General features: G+C 46.1%; 1 long non-coding RNA gene across 1 annotated transcript; it reads right to left on the minus strand.

The window, feature by feature from the left end:
- Positions 1-1,399: 1,399 nt before the first annotated feature.
- Positions 1,400-17,646, minus strand: LOC134476847 (uncharacterized). The gene is made up of 2 exons (XR_010048614.1): positions 16,554-17,646; positions 1,400-1,682 (listed from the first exon to the last, which is right to left on the minus strand). It is a non-coding gene; the product is annotated as an uncharacterized LOC134476847 (long non-coding RNA).
- Between the last annotated feature and the right edge of the window lie 1,099 nt (positions 17,647-18,745).

Genomic DNA, 18,745 nt, shown 5'->3' on the forward strand with positions numbered 1-18,745 from the left:
GCTGTGGCCGCTGCCTGACTCACACTGGGGCCTCGGTCCTCCTGGTCTGAAGCCGCATTACAGGCAGCCATTTGGCCAAAGCCTTGTCCCTGTTCAAGGTTTCGCCCACAGGCGTGGGCTCAGCACTGTGCACCACCTGGTGATGGTGATAGGCGGGTGGCCCATGGATGTGCTCAGCTTCCACCGAAGACACTGGCTTTGGGACTTAGGCCATGGGGCAACCCAGGGCACTTGAGTAGCTCTGAGCCAGTCTTCTGGGGAAGTGAGCAGACGTTGGAATCCGTGCGGGTCTGGGTTGGGGAAACTCACAGCGCTATCTTTGTTTGCTCACACAGTAGCCAGCGAAGACAATTTTTAAATGCAAGTCACATTCCTCCTCCACTCAAAACCTCCCATACAATTATTCCACCTCTCAGCGAAAGCAAAGTCCTTACAGTGGTGTGTAAGGCCCTACAGACACTACTCCCATTGCTTCTCTTTCCACTGTGTCCCTCCCTCCCTCACTGTAGACCACCCACTTAGTCCCCTTAAGGTCTTGCCACAGGGTCATTGAACTGGCTGTTATCACGATATCTCTATTGATCGTCCTCTTGCTGCCTTCACATCTTTGTTCACATGTCACCTTTTATCCCCAGGACTGGGATTGAAGTGAGTTTTTAAGACACACAAATAATTATACAATATTTGAACATCTAGCCTTAATGAGTATACACACACACACACACACATATATATATATATATATATATATATATATATATATATATACTCACTTAAATGAAGCTATAGAACATTTCCATCACTCCGGATAGCTTCATGAGATCAGATTCTTTAAAAACATTTTTAAATTGCCACACTTATGGCAATCCGCAACACTAAGTAAATATTTACAGAATGAATAACAATGGTTATAATTTGGTAGGTATGCATAACATCATATGCCAGATGCTTGGTTCAAAAAGGACGTGGATGCCCAACATCTCTTTTTTTTTCTCTTTATGACAGTGAAAAGTGTAAACAATGGAGAAGATGGGATAGCGTAGTGATGGATAGTACTGAGTGTTAATTCTCATAATTGCTTTTAAAATTCTCACTAGCCTTTGAGATGCATGCTATAACAATATTGTAACGATTCTTATTTCCCGGGGAGTGAAGAAGGGGCAAGACTCACATTTCTTGTCAAATTCACACAGGTAGAAATTGGTAGAGTCAGGATTTGATCTGGGCCTCTTTGCTTCCACAGTGCAAGCTCTGAACCACCTTTTAGTCGTTTGGTGGTGTGTGGGCGTTTGTACTGCCTCACTAAGATTTATAAATAGTCCAGACGTTATGGGTTAGGTGATAAGTGCTTTTATATATAATGTATGTACATTATGTAATATATTCCTCACGGTCAACCTGGAGGCAAGTCTTTTTATTATCTCAATTTTATAGAGAAGGTATTTGAAGGTTAAAGGCACTAAATCTTTGCCCAGGGCCACACACGGACCAGGTAGCTGCTCATACCCAAACTTTGCGGGATCTGCTGAGAAGGAAGCGGGTAGTCCCAGAGGGTGCTTGCATTTTGCGCACACTCAGTGTGGCTGGTTGCTGGCCATGGTCCTGAATACATTGTGCTTCAGGACTCAGGATTTTCCTGTATTCTTGGAATGAAGAATCTCGCTCTCAACTTTTTTCTCGTCCTGAAAACCAGCAAGAAATGAGGGAGATGAGAGAAAAGTGGGGGGAAATGCTTATAGGGAAGTTAACGTTTCTCAGATGTGAAGGTATGGATTTCAATTCGTTTGTTCATAATGGCTTAGGTCTGGACTCCATCCAAGAGGATTCAAATCTAATTTCACATCTCTGACTTGCTACTTCATCCTCCGAAAAGATAATAATACCAACAATATAATGAAGTTGTTATGGCATTTTAAAATGAGTTAACAGAACAACAGCTTGCATGTAGTAAATAGTTGCTGTTATTTCTTTCAAAAATATGTTTCAGCCCTTAGTTCAATCCAGGCTCATGCTAGACCCTGGATACAATAATAAGCAAAACAGAGAACATCTCTACCATCAGGGAACTGACCCTCTTGCTCAAACTATAATCTATTCCAAGCTCTGTATTCCTTCTTGATAGAAAGTCTATAGGATAGAAAAGTTCTTTCTTAAGATTCTGTATGAATGGGTCACTTTATAGGTAGCCAACTTTATGTACTAACAGCTATTAAAAATTAATGGCTCTGCCCAGGAGGAAGAAATAAATGTCTCCAGTTACCCACAGAGTATGTACATACACATACACATGCACACATACACTACTCTTAATACTGTTTAATGTTGCAAGTTAGGACCAGGGATACAGCTCAGCAGCACAGTGCTTACCTGGCAAGCACAAGGTCATGGGTTCAATTCCCCTTACAAAAAAGAAAGAAAAGAAAAAACATGCTGCAACTTAAAGTCCACCCTGGCCAAAATCAACCATCAGATGTATTTGGACTAACTGGTTATGTGCTTCTGTGTGTGTGTGTGTGTGTGTGTGTGTGTGTGTGTGTGTACGTGTGTGCTGGTCCCAAACATGCTAAGCCCACACTCCATTGCTGATCTGTACCCCCAGCCCCAGGGTTTTAGAAATAATTGAACATGGCCATCTTTAGATACAGCCTGTGCTCTATGGTTCACTGCAGTCCTAGTCTGTACCCAGGCTTCCCTGATCATTTCTGTATTGTCTTAATCCCATCTGTCTTTTCCTCTTTCAGCTGATACTGGCAGGCTTGCTTCATTTTAGATTAAGAACTCTGCTAACTTCTGATGTTGTTTCCCAAAACAGGGCGCCCTTAGAGGCCTAGTGATGGAGGCAAATCAGTCATGTGGCTAAGTATTGGGATCCAATTCTATTATCTTACCACCAGATATTCGAAAGAGGAACCAACCCATGCATGGAATCTGGTCCCCTCTTACAGTCTTCCTTCCTGATGTTACTTCAGTTCTCAGTCTCCTGTAAAGTCCATTCCTTCTCTGATGGGACCACACATCATTTCAGGTTTTTTGTTTTGAGACAGAGTTTCGCTATGACTTTGGGCTCACTTTATAGCCCTGGCTGTTCTCAAACTAGCAATGATCCTCCTGCCTCAGCCTTCTGAGTGCTAGGATTACAAAAGTGCACCACCACGTCCAGCTACACATCATCTTGTGATGTATAAGCCTAAATATGTACCCAGAACCCAGGCTATATATGATTTCAAAGTGACATTTCTGCAGGGCTCCAAAATAGGATCTATTACCAGCTCCAAGGTCATGCCAGTGGCTAAACTAGTATCAAAAATCACATCTGGGGCCAGGGATGTAGCTCAGTGAAACAGCACCAGCCTAGCAAGTGCAAGGTCCTGAGTTTGATTTCCAGTACCAAAAACAAAAATCATATCTGAGCTAGGTGTGGTGACGCACAGTTTTAATCTCAGATACTTGGAAGGTGGAGGAGGAAGCACTGCAAGTTTGGGACCAACCTTGGCACTTAATAAGATCCTGTTTTAAAATAAAATAAATAAATATGGCTGGGGATATAGTTTAGCACTCCTTGGGCTCAATCCCCAGAACCTGAAACTGAACAAAGGTTTTCATCTGTGGTCATAACTGAACCTACACTTGAACATATGGCCATGATTTGTCTAGGGCTTGTACATGTGATTCTAGATAAACCCTGGCCTGAAATAGCTGTGACTGTACCAGTGTCTGCACTTATTTCTAAGAAAGAACCAGTTCCTACAGTTCTGGCTGAGGCTATACCAGCATCTGCCCCTATGCCCTTGTCCAAGCCCATATCCATAGCTAAATTGGTGCCCATAACCAGGTCAAAACTAAGCCAGCATCTGTATCTGATATACAGGTGGTAGTGGTGACTGAACCAGGACCAGAGGCTATGGCTGTGGCAAAGCCAAACTTGAAACTGTCTCTGAGTACAAACCGATACCTGCAGCCAAATCAGAGGCAGTGATCATCTGCATTTTTTAAAGTACCATGGCTCAAACCCAGGGACTTCACACTAAGTTATATTGCCAGCCCTTCTTATTTTGAGACTGGGTCTCACTAGTTGCCCAGGTGGAATTCAATTTTCAATTCTTCTTTCTCAGGGTTCCAGAGTGCTGACATTTATAGGCAGGTTCCAGTATACCTGGCACATCTGAGCTTTTTTTTTTTTTTTGGTCTTTTTGAGACAGGGCCTCACTATACAGTTCAGGCCGGCCTTGAGCTGACTTGATAGCCCAGGTTAATTTCAAACTCTCAATGATTCTCCTGTCAACAATTCTCCTGCCTCAGCCTCCTGAGTACTGGGACTATAGGCATGTGTCACCACACCTAGCTCCCATTTGAGATTTTGATGCCACTAGTTCTCTATGCTATGCCTTGGGGCTACACCCACATCCTGAATTATTTTCTCAGGACCCACCTAGGGGCCTCTCTGTCTTCACACTACAAATTGCCTGTCCTGGAGGAGGATACCTATGTGCTTTGTCACAGTGAGCATGTTGGATATCACTGTCACTGCCACTAAGCATCAGTCTGGCTTTATTTGAGAAAGAATCATAATGGAGCTGATGGTGGTACAGCATACTTACAAGCACTCTAGGAAGCTGAAGCAGGAGGATCACAAGGTCAAGTCTAGTCTGGGAAACTTGGCAAGACCCTGTCTCAAAATAAAAAATAGTTTGGGATGTAGCTCAATCCCCAGTACTAAAAAAATCATAATACATGGGATCTTAAAAAAAATCATCCTTTTCTATCCATCATTTTGTCATCTCTAAAATGGAGGCAATTATACAGCCTTCAAAGTCATGTTTCTAAAATGTTTTGAGGCCAGGTGCATTTCAAATTTTTGAATTTAGAATGATCAGACCATATGAATACCACTTATTATATAACACTCCCAGTGAATGTTTACATAATCACAAACATTAATATCTCTGTAGTTAAGTGTCTGAATAGTCGCATTTAGCAAAATAAATTAAGACTATAAGAAGACACATGAGTTCAGGTCAGCTTGTGCTGTTGCCAGTTGAATTTTAACATCAAATACACAATACCCCTTTCAGTCTTCAGAGCATCTTTTGAGGATTTATAGATAAAGAATTAACATTTGGGGATTATAGATAAGAAATGGTGGCTCTTTAGCACCTACCTCATTGAGTTCCTATGAGGTGGAAATGAGTTAACACATAAAAAGCTTTTGGAACAGAGTCTAGGTCATGGTATCATAGAAGAGTGTTTGCCATGTTTATTGTCTCCATAACACTGTCATCTGGAGCTTCTGAATCCTCTGAGCTTTGAACATATCTCAGGACCACACGCATCGACTGGAGTATCCCTCAGGGAAGCCTTAAGGGTACTGTTCTGGTTGGAGTGCTGTGGGAGCCAGCGTTATTTAATCATGCATGCTAGAGAAGGGATTTGATGGAGGCTGTGGATGTAGAAAGACATCCCTCACCACCACTATGGAAATAAAATTGAAAGAAAGAGAAAGAAGGGAGACAGACAGAGCCAGACATAGGAGTGCACACCTGTAATCCCAGCATTCAGGAGCCTGAGGCAGAACTGCTGTAAATTCAAGGCCAGCCTGGGCTATAGAGTAAGTTCAATGCTAGCGTGTACTACACAGTGAGACCTGTCTTGAAACAGAGGAAAAAGGAAAGAGAGGACAGAAAGAAGAAAAAGAAAGGAAGGGGGAGGGAGGGAGAGAAAGAAAGAAGGAGAAAGGGGAGGGAGAGGAAGAGGGAGAGGGAGACAGGGAGACAGGGAGACAGGAGACAGGAGACAGGGAGAGAGAATGGACTATGGAACAATATGATCTGTGTTCAAATACCAGTTTGACCATTCATTACTGTGTTACTGGTGAGCAAGTTATTTAACCTCTTTGGGCCTCAGCTTATTTATAAAATCAGAATAATGAAAAGATCAAACTTTTGGGCTGCAGTGAGGACTAAATAAGCTAAGGTATGGAAAGCTCAGACGTGAGCAATGCTAGGACCTGATGTGTGAGCCCAATGCTCCATACTCCCCTCCCCTTCCCCTGCCACGCCTCTTGAGATGGGACCCTGTAACTCAGAAATCTGGGGTTCTCCAAGTGCTGTTAAGGCTACTGAGCATCCAACAACCTCTACCCCAGGCATTCAGCAGCTTTAGATTCTCAGGGCTCCACATTTATCCTTTCACCAGCTTGCACCCTTATTTCGCAGAATTTCAACATTCCTACATTTCTTTCTTAATAATTACGAAATGCTTCAACTGGGAGTGGTTGGTGCATGCCTGTAATCCCAGCACTCTGGGAGACTGAGGCAAGGAAGGTCACCAAATTCTAGCCCTGCCTGAGTAATTTAGTAAGACCCTGTCTTGAAGGGAAAAAAAAAAAAAAAGACAGGGATGTAAGTCAGAACAAAGGCCCTAGGTTTGATCCCCAATAAAACAAAACTATGAGCAAGGCTTCAAAGGAAACCTGTAAAGGCTGATAGAGAAAGGGATCCTCGGAATTAGGGGCTGGCTCCTTAATTCTGCTTCTTACGGGAAGATTTCAGGATTCCTGGAATAAGATAGCTTCTAAGTCCTGGGGAAGCTGAGCTGTTGGAGAGGTGGGTCAGAAGATTTCTAGGCCCTAAAATGCAGGGCTCCTGAGTCCTGGGATGGAGAACCTTGACTCTAAGGCCAGGACTTCTGGGTTTTTGGTTTCTGGGGCCTAGAACATGTAGGGCCTGAGAATCAGAGGGCTTTGTTTGTTTGTCTTTTTGAGACCGGGTCTCGCTATGCAGTTCAGGCTGGCCTTGAGCTCACTTTGTAGCCCAGGCTGGTCTCCAGCTCACAATGATCCTCCCACCTCAGCCTGCCGAGTGCTGGGATTACAGGTGTGAGCCACCACGCCTGGCTTGAGTCAGAAGGCTTTGAGTCCTAGGGCAAAGACTCCTAGGCCCTAGGTATCAGAGCTGCATTCTAAAAGAAACAATTGGGTGTTGTGGCACAGATCTATAATCCCAGCACTTAGGGAGGCTGAGGCAGGAGGATCACAAATTTAAGCCTGTCCTGAGAAATTTAGCAACTTAGGCGATACTATTTCAAAATAACAAAAACAGATGGAGACACAGCACAGTTCAAAGGCCTGGAAGTCAATTCTCCGGGAGGGGGCATAGATTCCTGGGTTTGATTCTAAGAAGTGAGAACTCTAGAATCTGAGGTGATACTTCAGAGTATGAGAGCCAGGCTTTTATGTTTTGAGAGGCAACTTTTGCTTTGTAAAGCCAGAAACATCTTTAATATGAATCCTTCGAAGGGCTTCTTGGTCAGGACACACTATGGCCAAACTCTTATTTTCTCAGCAGGGCCATGGGATCCTCTGGTCCTGCCTAGAGAGTCCAGCACCCTTGAGACTGGCACTGGGTCCCCAGAGCTCCCAACTTGACCTATCTCTTCCCAAAAGTGAGTCGTGCCTGCCAGAATCTGCCCTTTCAGGCTCTGGGCAGCAGTGCCCTCCTCTTCCCCTGTGGCTAAGGTGCAGCGCAAACGAGGCCACCTGGTGGGGCTGCATGCTAACTACAGTGGGGAATCCACAGACCTCCAGCTGCCCAGCACTGGCCAGCACCATCTGAGGATGCACTGGCTTGGGTGTTTGGCCATAGCTGTTTCGTGGGTTCCCCAGATACCACCACTACTGCCATCATGTCTCACCCTGTCAATCACTAGCACACATCCTGCTTTGCCCATATTTATGACTTTCTTTTGAACATGAGTTGCTTGTGTCAAGCCACCATTTACTGGCTTGCAGGAAGGATGTACACCTGGGCACTGGACCCTGCTCTATGCTCATCTCTAGAGTGGAAACTACTAGCAGCTGGATGGCCACATCTTTCTTGAGGGAAGTTGAGTATCCATCGCCTCAATCCAGCTTCTTGGTCTTTGTTCAGCTGGGGAACCTGGCCCCACTCCTGACTGGATTCAGTTCCATGGATCTTGCCCATCCCAGGGTACCAGACGCTCCTTGCATAATATGGACCCTGAGACCTCATGCTTCCTACAGTACCACCTCTACTCATGATCCAGACCCTCAGTACTTGCCCATCCTGAAGCACCAGCTCTGTTCTAATTATCCTCCTGACCCATGCTTATCCTTCCTGATTCCTAGTCCTGATCGTAGTGCAGTTCTTCAGCCCTTCGCACATCAAGGATTCAAAATCTGTTTATGGTCTATCCCCCAAGCCCTTACCTGCTCTAGTGACCCACCTGTGCCTCTCATCCACAGTTAGCTACTTTCTCCTTACCTCTCTGAGGATTCCAACTTCACTTCCACCCAGCCTGAGCCCTTATTCCTGCAGGGCCCCTGACCCATCCTAGTTCCAGACAGGAAGGCTGAGACTGACAGTCATTCACCCCAAATAACCCTCCATCCCAACTCCTTCTCACAAGGCTGATGTGCCCAGCACACTCACTACCCCCGTGTGTGCTCTGGGCTGCCCCACCACTTGTGCAGAGGAATGGTGCGTCTATCGTGGTGGCAGACTAGAGAAAGACCCTCTGCCACATGACGCTCACCACCTCAGGGCACACGTCAGTGACTGGGGGGAATACATCAAGGTAAGCCCTTGCCCTGTTACCCACCCCACGTCTGCAGCTGGTCTGGCGCTCATGCCCTCGTTCTGTTTCCATATTCAGCACCCTCATTCTACCCTGCTCTCTTCTTCTCCTAGTCCAGCTCCTTTCACCTCTCCCCTTCATCTTTCAGTCATCTTCCAGCAGGAAGGTCTGTCCCTCTTTGTTCCACGACACCCAGTCTCTGTGCGTTTCTCCTTTCTCTGCTCACTTTACTATGTCAGCGTACTCACCTCATCACACACCCCTAAGCCTCAGTCTTTATTTCCTCCCATCTTTTTCTCCTCCTCATGGGTCCCCAAGTGCTCTCTCTCCCAATACTCTCATCATGTCCCTCCCGGGTAACCCCTCCACCTCCATCCCTGCTACCCTGGGTCCCCTTCCTATGTGTCCCTCCCTCAGCACTTGCGTTCCTCTTGAGGTCCCCATCTCTTCTTCCCCAGAGTGTCCCCTCCTCTCTCCTTATATTTATAATGTTCCTTCCTGCTTCTCCCCTAACAGCATAGTCCTCCCCATCCCCTGGTCCAGATCACAGGCTCAGTCTGTCTGGGGAAGGGCAAGAGTGCCCTGGGTAGATGAGGCAGGAGGATTGTGAATTTATGGGCAACATAGTGACTTAGACAGAATCTACCTTAAAAAATGGCTGGAGATGTAGCTCAGTTTGAAAGCCCTGGGTTCAATTTCCATTACCATCAAAAACTTTTAAAAATAAAAATCCAGGAGTGGTGCCACATGTCTGTAATCCTAGCATTCAGGAGGCTGAGGCAAGAGGATTGCTGCAAGTTTGAGGATAGCCTGAACTATGTAATGAACCATGTATGTTATGTACACTGGACTACATAACAAGACCCTGTATCAAAAAATAAATAAATATAGGCCAAAGATTTAGCTCAGCGGCTTAAGTGCTTGCCTGGCAAGCATGAGATCATCATGAGTTCAATCCCAGGTACCAATAAATAAATAAATAAATAGGGCTGGGGATTTAGCTCAGTGGTTCAGGCGCTTACCTGGTAAGTGCAAGGTTGTGAGTTAAATCCCCAGTACCAAATATATAAATAGAAAGAAAGAATAAAAATGTAGAGCTGGAGATATAGCTTGGCAGCACAAGTGCCTCCCTGTCAAGGGCAACAAATTTGATTTCTGGTATCAAAAATAATGCCAACCCTTGAGGCTAAGAACTGTGGCTCAGGGGTCTAGAGCACATGCAGAACTAGGATTGAAGCTCCAGCAACAAAGGAAAAACTGCAAACTCTTTCCCTTCCCCAGACAGATTGAGCCAGACATTTTAGAGTGAGGTCCAGTAACCAAAGTTTGGGGGGGTTTTGTTTGTTTGGGGTTTTTTTGTTTGTTTTTTGGTACTGGGAATCAAATTCATGACCTCACCCTTACCAAGCAAGGCTAAATCTTGAACCGCTTGGCTAAATCTTCAGCCCCAATATGCTTTTTTCTTTTCCAAAGTTTAACAAATTCTCCAGGGTACTCTCATGTAAGGCTGGGTCTGAGAACCTTTGTTCTACTAGCTTTAAATTAACTCGTTGTCTTAGTTACTTTTCTCATTGCTGGAACAAAATATCCAACATCCAAAGTTAAAGGAAGAAAGGTTTATTTAACTGACAGTTTGTGGAGTTTCAATTCATAATCGGCTGGCTCCAAGGCAGGGTGGCTTCATAGAGGACAGCAATTCATGGTTGACAGAAGATAGCAAAAATAACAGTGGGTGAGACAAGTATCTTTCTGTCCCTTATATTGTATCCAGTCTACTGGGATTAGGTCAATGCCAATCCAATCAGTGGGCTGACCCAGCAACCACCACCTTAATTCCAGCATTGACTATGAATCAATAACACACTCTAGATTCAGCCATCTCTGAAAAACCCTATGACTGCATGAGGCTTTGAGCAGACATCTAGACACAAACCATAACACTCATGCCATCTTCAAACTGCCCTATGATTGAGAAAGACTAGCACTGTACTCAGTACTACAGCACTTGCCTAGCATGCACAAGGCCTTGGTTTGATTCCCAGCACCATAAACACACCCAAAAATGTCTATCCTACAAGACAGAAACAGTGGATTCTAGTAGAATCCATGGCTGCCTTCTATAATTAAGGAAAAAGAGGCACAGAGATCCCAAAGCCTTCAGAATCCTGGCTCTGACCTCTTAAATTATAACATCTCTATATAATGTAAAAATTGTTCCAATGATACTATAAAAGGAGAACTCATCTGATCTTTATTGCTAAGCCTTATATTACCTCAATTTATTCTCTCAATAGCCCCATCAAGCAATGCTTTTTTTCTGAGACAGAGCCTCTCTAAGCCATTCAGTTGCCCAAGCTAGGTTAAATGTAGAATCCTCTTGCCTCAGACTCCTAGAGTGCTGAGATCACAGGTATGCACAACCACACGTAACTTGACTTATTCTTTTTTGTATCAGTGTCCTCCGCTCCCTTCCTGACTCCTTTCTGTATTTAGGTTCAAATGCTCCTGGAGAGAATCTATGTGTCTTGCCCTTTACCACAGATTGATGCCCACCCCTCACCACCACACACACACACACACACACACACACACACACACACACATCTCCCTGACCCAATTAACCAGCTATGGCAGAAGTAGGGTCATGGGGACATGATGTGGCCAGGACATCAGGCAGGACTGTTAATGGCAGTGTCAGAATCCCAACTGGAATGAAGGGGGAAATATTAAAGGCTTCAATGCACACATAATTACAAGGAACAAAGAGGTATTTATATCTTCAGGATCAGCCAGATCAAGAAGTTTCTGGGCAAGGTAGTGCATGCTTGCAATTTCAGCTATTTGGGAGGCTGAGGCAAGAGGATTACAAATTCAAGGACACCCTGAAAAATTTAGCAACACTGTTGCAAAATAAAATAAAAAGAGCTGTAGCTCAGTGTGCTGAGAGACAGACGGAGAGACAGAGACAAGAGCTGAAGACTTTTTATTCACTTTATTCTCAAGCAGATTCTATCCCTGCTGGTAGCAGCAAAGTTCCAGCAACTTCAGACTAACAATACTACCAGCTTCAAAGTCCTCAAAAAAAAAAATGTAAAACGCTTTTTCTATTGGTTCCAAGAAAAAGTCCCAAATTTACCTCCTGTAAGTTCTGCTGGCTAATTATAGTGGGAAAGAGTCAGGAGAAACAATTTGATTAGCCAGCCTTTGGGGCCAATTTGCCCGCTGCCTAGAGTCTGGATGTGGATTTACCTCAGTTTATGTGGTGACAGTAAAAATGGGTAATTCTAAAGATAAGGTACAGGTATTATTCTTAGAAGACTGGAGAAGGCAAAAAGGACATCACTACTAGAATCCACTGACAGGTTCCCCAGGCCCATGAAGGCAGGGTGGGATCACTTGGCTGAAGTGATGATTAATCCTCTCAATGAGGCTGGAAATAGGGAAAGCAAGACCCCAAAAAGCACCAAGAGTAAGAAAGCCATGGTAGTCATATCTAGGACACATTAAAATAGCTAGCACACACTGCATGATATGCAGACCCTGCTTGATGTTGGCTGAGTATTATTATTGTGGCTATAATTAATCCAAGAGAGATGATACAATAATTCACCTAATAACTATAATTAACCTGGGGAGGATGCAATCAGGGGCTGCTAGCCCAACGAGGGTAGACCCCTAGCTCGCCCGAGCCTGTCACACAACCTCTCCATGGCCACACAGTGTTCCCACCCCACACACTAGAGATGTGCATGGACCCCTGCCCTGCTTGGCTGTTCAACAGGTGGCAGGGTCCACATTGCCTGTCCTGGAGGCTGTCAGTGTGATGACAGCTTCTTCCTGGCCTGGTGACTGCATCCCTGTCCTTGCTGTCTCAGAGGCCACTACTGTGAGAGCAGAGAGCATTCTCCTGGGTTTTGTTGGGAGTCCCACTTGTTTTATGTCCTTCCTTATCCAGCTCTCAACTCAGAGCCTCTCACCACACCCTCCCCAGGTCAGCCATCCTCACTAATGTCTGCTCCTGCCCCTGCTCCTGACAGCTGGGAGAGTGCATGACCTGTGTTCCCTTCAGCTACCCTATGGTGGAGACTTGGGCCATCACAGATGGAATCTGAGGCTGCTTACTGCAAGGTGACCAGGGCTATGGTCTGAGAGGGTCAGATATGAGGGTACAGCTCCTGAATTCTGAAAAAGAAAAGGATAAATGGATTCAGATCCATTTATGGATCTGAAATGCTCGTGGATCCTTAGTTTCTCTCTCCTCTGCAGCCATAGGGGTCCCTGCCTTGAGCACTTGGGCCCCACACTGGTTTCCCAACACTGTTCCTGAGCTCTAGACCCCAGTCCCTAAATACTCCTGATTTGTCCCATGGAATTCTGTGTATGCAGCCACATGAGCTAACCCCTTGACCTCAGCACATTGCAGTTACCCCTCTACCCCAACTTGCACGCAAGTACCTACCTGCTGCTACCACTATGTGCCCAGCACCCACCACTCTGCTTCCTCCACCAACACCAGTGCCCTGTCCAACCTCAGGGTCTGGATTACCAGGAGGCCCCAGTATTGTCTTGCCAAATGCTGAAGTTATCACAAAACTCCTTATATGGCTGGCAATAGCCACCTTTCGACCCAGTCTCCATCCAGCCCCATTGTCCCGGAGGAAGCATTAGTTTGAACTGCTTCTGGAGACTTCTTTTCCATGTATTTGGAGAAGCCCACTGTATCAGTCAGCTTTCCTGCCACTAGGAAATACATCTACAGCTTAAAGGAGGGGAGGTTTAATCTGGATCACAGTTTCAAGGGATTCAGTCCATGGTCAGCTGACTCCATATCAGAACATCATGATGGAAGGATGTAGCAGAGCATTGCTTAGTTCTCAGTGGCTGGGAAGCAGAAGCAGCAAAATAGTGCCAGAGAAAGAGTTGGGGCCTTACATAGTACCCAAGGTCACATCTCCATGTCAGAAATATCTTTTATTGATTAATTGCTAGGACACTCCCTTGCCAGTCACACTGACACAGTTAAGACTGAATCACCACAAAGCTGGCTGGCTGGTCTCTGTAGCACAGCTCATGGCAACCTTGAGCCCTTCAGCCTGAATCTGACTGCATTTCTATGAACATATTACTGCTGCAAGGCCTTTACCCTCTCAGCCAGTGGTCTGAGCCTGGACATAAACCCAAGAGACCTCGAACTACATCCAAATAAGATTCCCAAGACCCCACAGGTCCAATATCTTTCATTGTCCCCACTATGCTCAAATAACCTGTCATGAGCCCTTTTCTCATGGATGCCCCCTTTATTAACACTCCCTCTGACTCTCAAAGATGCCCATTTCAATTTCCTAATGGCCCCATTCATTCTCACAAGTGGCCACTGACTCCCTTCCCACTGATTTGCTTCTTCGCTCCTCTCCTGACTCTCCATTTGCCTGTTAACCACCACTGAGATTCTAATCACCCTTCCACCTACCCTCCATTGAGTCTTCAGTGATCATCCAATAAACTCCCTGACAGAATCCTCTTTGATCCACAGGCTCAGGCTAATTGAATCATCCATTTTCCCTACCAAATCTGTTGTAGTCAGGGGTTGTGATGGGTACAATTAGAATCAGGACACAGAATTTATATTATTTTATGGTGGTCACCCAGAGTTAAACACAGAAAGTGCCGGAAATCTGTCCACAACACCAAACACTCAGAATATTCAACCAAGGGCCTAGATCCTACAGCAATGTCCTGCATGAGCCCAGATGAAAATCTAGAGCCCATGACATGCCTTCCATTGGAGATCTAGAGCCCACGAGAAGGACTCACACCAGTCTGTTTTATGGATCCATGCTGGAAAGGCCCAAAGGTCAGCAGTAGAAGCTAGAAAGTCTATGCCATCGGGGTGAAAGAGTTGTGCTGGTAGGGTGAGCCGAGAAGTCATGCTCATAATAAATACCAGGGCTGTCCTGAAAAGCACCATAGCCATCCTCAGCAATACAGAGGTCCCAAGCTCCTCTGACAAATAGAACAACTGAGTACATGCCAGGAAGCCAGCATGACTTATTTGTCCTGGAGATTAAATGGCACACACTTTCCCTCTGGAGCCAGGAAGTGATCCTTACGTAAGGACCAGAGCTCCCCCAAAGTGAACCACAGCCACTCTCACCAATAAGGTCCCAAGCTCCTCTGATAACAACGGTTGAACTCACACTGGGAAGCTAGTAATGACCAGCTCCTCCAGGAGAACCAATGGCTCAAACAGCAAAACTTAGAGAAACCCACAACACTTCACTCATCTTCTCCACATCTCTATTTATACTGGCAACTCTCCTCAGATGGACCATCTACACGAAGCATCATACTGATTTAATTCAGCTGGTTGACCACCCAGTTTTTAATCCATAACAAGATCCTATCATTGGTGTATTCACTGGTATATTGGTTACTCATTAACCCCATTTACTGTCCTCTTGACCACCCCCATTGATTCGTACTGAGCAGTCTGCTGACCATCCCCGTTGATACAGTGGTTGGCCCATTAGAGTCCTCATTTACCCTTCTGAGGAGATTCCCAGGCAGCTGTCTCACCAACCACTGTCCCTCCCTTTGAACTTCCTATTGACTCCTCCACTGCATTTCTAGGCCTTTCTATTTTTCCCCTAATGAGTCTCTCTTTGAGCATTTCTTGCCCACTAAGCTTTCCAAAGTGTGTCCCATTAATTCAATGACCACCTTCTGATTTTACCATACCCACTCCCATTGCCATATAAAGTTTTGATCCTTGGTGACCTTTGAACTTGTCACACGTTTCAGTTTCCTTCATTTGCCACCACTTGCTCCATTTGCCAACTTATTGATCCTCCTGAGACAGTCTCTTACTTTCTAACTCTGCATAATGAATCAGCCTGTGCATCTCACTGACACCTGAAATTCTTGCCTGTAACAAGACACTAAGGACCTACCTAGGCCTAGTTGAGGTTCCTATCTCCTCTTTAAGGGGACATCTTTGAGCCCATCGGTGATACCCACATTGTTCCCTCACTGAACTTCCACTGACTTCACACAAACTCTTACCACCCAACAAATCTACCATTGATCCCCCCTCCCTAAATCCCCTCCTGACCCCCTACTAAGCTTGACTGACCTCCAATTTGCATATATAATGACCATCCCCATTAACCAACCTCTGATGTCTCCTGCCCCCTATCTGATCCTTTTCACTGACCCTTCCAGTGCTCCACAACACTCTTCCCCGGGTGTTCTCCCCACCCAAATGTAGGTAGAATTTAGGATCTGCTCCCATTTCTAGTTGCCTTTCTGCCTATCTCTGGGTGCCAGCCTTTGAGGACCGGACTTCAACCTCTCCTGATCTGGGACAGCCGGGCAGCCTGCCACGTGTGATGTTTCCAAGGCCCTCCAGGGGCCTAACCATGTGGACTCTGTAGCCTCAGCAGCACCAGTCACATCCTTGCCTGTCTGGACCTGGTCAGCTGACCCGAATGCTCCAGATACTTACTGCCTGGTGGCCTTGCCTGTCCAGTTCACAGGGACTCATTGCTGGCTGCTGGCTACAGCCGTGGGTGCCCAGGAGTCATTTTACACAGAACCAGACCCTTGCCTTGTCCCCCAACTAGTGCCTGGATGACAGGTGCCACCATCGCTGCTTCCATCGCACCTTTTCCTAAGCTCTGGCCTCTTACCCTGTTGTTTGTGGGACTTTGGATATAACCTTCAGCCCTGGAGACCACCTGACTTTCACCTTGAGTGAGAGACTGCCAGAGAGAGATCCGAAGAGCCACTCGGGAACAAAATGTGCAGCACCAACTGGAAAAGTTTGGCTCTGGGCAGGGCAGGGCTGGCCGGGAAGGTCTTAGGACCAGCCTGGTTCTCTTCTCGCATACCCCGTGCTGCCCTCCCCCGCTACACACACACACCCTCGGCTCTGCCTTCCCAGATGCCTATCGGTATCTCACCTGCACTCCCTTTTCTGTGCCTCGCTGTCGGTCCCCGGGTCTCCATCTCTGCCCACCCCAGCGTCGCGGGCCCGCTGTACTCGCCCTCCAGAGAGCTATGGGTCGAGGTGCGGGTGGCAACCGCTGCCATGAGGGCGGTGAGTGTAAGGAAGACTCCGTGCTGATCCTGCCGCCCTAAATTAAGGCCGAAGGCGGCAGCTTCCGCGCGGGCGGATACCTACCGCTGGGCACCGTCTGCTACCCTGGGCCTGGCCGCCCACGCCGCTGCCACTGCGGCCTGAGTTGGGGCGGGGACACCGTGACCCGCGCGGGTGCTGGTGTAGGTGCAGCCTCCAAGAAGGCACGAGTTGCTGTCTGAGCCCTGTGCTCTCACGCTGCTGCTGCCGGACCTCAGGTTTTGTGGGTTCCCTCAACCTGGCTCGCGGGCACCTGGCCCTGCAGCACTGTGCCCCATGATGGCTCAGGACCGCTAGGTCTGCACCTCAACCTAGCTGAGATGGTGAGCTGCAGCTCAACTGTTCTATCAGCCTCCTACCAGATCACTCACCATCCCTGGACCACAACCAGGCCCCGCCTTTTTCTTTCTAGAAGCACCTCAGTTTCCCCTGTGGGTAAAATAAGCATATCTGTCCCCAGCGTTTACAAGATGATAGCAATTTATATGACAAAGTAGAAAAGCCCTGGGATTACTATAATAGCTAAAGAGCAGCGGTGAGTGTTTGTATTATCATCTGCTATAGAGGATGGTAGAATATGCCATTCAAGAATCTTTCACATCAGGTGCAATGGGACAGATCTGTAATCCCAGAGCTCTGGGAGGCTGAGGCAGGAAAGTCAAAAGCTTGAGCTCAACTCAGGCAATTTAGTGATTTAGCAAAACTTTGCTTTAAAATAAAAAATACAAGGGGCTGGGGATTTAGCTCAGTGGCAAAAGCACCTGCCTTGCAAGCGTGAGGTCGTGAGTTCAATCCCCGGTACCGATAAAAATAAATAAAAATAAAAAATACAAGAAAGGGCTAGGCATGTAGCTCAGTATGAAAGCCTTGAGTTCAATCACTAGTACCACCACCACCACCATCAAAACCACTAAAAAAAAAAAGACATATATATATATATATATATATATATATATATATATATCAGTAGTTACATTTCGTGCAACGTCTAATTTAATTTAACTGTATTAGCTAATTCTGGAGCACAAACAACCTCAGAATCTTAGTGACTTAACTCTTGTGGTCTATTTCTATGAGTTAAGTGGCACTTGACTGATTTTGGTTGGGGCTGTGAAGCACCAACCATGTGCCATTGTTCTAAGTGTTCTTAATTCTCCCAACACCACTATGAAGTAGATATTTTGTCCATTTTACCCACAGATAAACTGAAATTCAGTAAAGCTAAGTCCTTTCTCCAAGTGTCACTGTCAATCTGTGGCACGATAAGTGTTATGGTTTAGATCTAAAAGTCCCACGTGTTCAGAAATGGGGTTTTGGAAGGTGATTCACTCATAAGGTTACTATACTTTTTTTTTTTTTGTCTTTTTCCTTTTTATCGGTACCAGGGATCAAACTCATGACTGCACACTTGCAAGACAGGCGCTTATGCCGCTGAGCTAAACCCCCAGCCCCAAGGTTGCTATACTTACCAATGTATATAATCCATTGATGAGTTCATAGCTGAATGTGATTTTAGGATGTGGGGCCCAGTCAGAAGAGGTGGGTCACTGGAGCTATGACCTGAAAAGATGTGTTCTTGTCCTCAGCGCCTCCCTTTTCTCTCTCCCTATTTCCTAGCTGCCATTGGTTGAGCAGCTTTGCCCCTCACCATTTCTGCCTTAGAGCCAGCCCACCATGAGTAGACTGAACCTTCTGAAACCATGAGCCAAACAAGCCTCTCCTTTAATTGTGGCATTTGGTCCCAGCAACAGAAAAGTGACCAATAAACTAATACATAGAGCTAAATTCATGTTGCCAGCAGGCATGGGACCAGGCTCAAGTTTCTCACTCCCAGCCCTGAGTCCTTTTTTCCTCATTAGGTGGATGGTAAACCCTGCCAGCTCCCTAGTGCCTGGGCCACACTGGGGGTCCCCATGTTATAATGCACACAGTCTGTGGCTGCACAACATAAACGACCTAGACAACTAAAGGTGCCAATCTGTGCATTCCATCCTCTGGGGCCAGCTAGCAAGACTC

This window comes from Cavia porcellus, unplaced genomic scaffold, assembly GCF_034190915.1.
Source record: "Cavia porcellus strain 051 isolate PalLab524CR breed Dunkin Hartley unplaced genomic scaffold, mCavPor4.1 scaffold_7, whole genome shotgun sequence".
NCBI classification, from domain to species: domain Eukaryota; kingdom Metazoa; phylum Chordata; class Mammalia; order Rodentia; family Caviidae; genus Cavia; species Cavia porcellus.